The sequence below is a fragment of the Cryptotermes secundus genome, unplaced genomic scaffold (assembly GCF_002891405.2).
Source record: "Cryptotermes secundus unplaced genomic scaffold, Csec_1.0 scaffold2799, whole genome shotgun sequence".
Lineage (NCBI taxonomy): Eukaryota > Metazoa > Arthropoda > Insecta > Blattodea > Kalotermitidae > Cryptotermes > Cryptotermes secundus.
In genome coordinates this window covers 1-830 of record NW_019742456.1, presented here as the reverse complement: position 1 = coordinate 830, position 830 = coordinate 1, and the positions used below count along the sequence as shown (strand labels likewise).

General features: G+C 39.0%; 1 pseudogene; it reads right to left on the bottom strand.

The window, feature by feature from the left end:
• LOC111873234 lies at window positions 1-717 on the bottom strand (annotated as a pseudogene).
• Window positions 718-830: the final 113 nt, after the last annotated feature.

The following is an 830-nucleotide window of genomic DNA, read 5'->3' as shown; positions in this document are numbered from 1 at the left end:
TTTCAATTACACTTTATTCAGGACATCAGAACAATAGAAAAGGCAGGAAGAGAGATTTTCATCATACTCACAAATATGACAGTAAATGAAATTTAAAACATGAACTGGAACAAAGTGGCAACAAAAATACCTGCACAGAAAGACAAAGAAACTAACAGTTGAACAATGCAATAACTTGATCAAAAAGTTTCTACAGATGTCACAAACTGTAAAGTGTTCAGAAACCAACCTCTTCCTTTTCTGTTCACAGCTCTCCATCAAGATGCTGCTGCCTAAGTCCGCTAAAATCAGGAGCTGCCGGATAAAATAACTCATTCCTAGTACCATGAAATCCTGGTTGAGGGAACTTTTCAAGTGGGATTTCCGCATTATAGTCTAGCCCACACTTCTTTTTCTTCCTAGGTGCCGACTCAATTCCAGCTGCTCGCAATTCTCTCAGTTTCTGTACAGCTGCCAACCTATGTGCTTCTTTTAACTGTTCCTCCCTAGCTTTCCGCTTTGCTTTCTTACCCTGAGTATTGGCAAGTCGTGCACGTGCTTCAGATAACATCTCCAACTCATCTTCATCCATGTCCTTGGGATCTGGACGTGCAGGTTTTGTCTCTGGACTGGGGTCAATTTCCCCAGGCTTCAACTTGTGTGGGTCATCTGCAGCATCCTCTCCATCCTCCTTCTGTGCCTGATCTCTGTAAAATAATAATAATAATAATAATTCAATTCGTGTTTATTTACATGCACACTTATCAGCACAGAGGCCAATTACAAAGCTAGCAAAAATAGAGAAATATAATAATAATAATAATAATAATAAAGACTAAGTTATAGTTAGG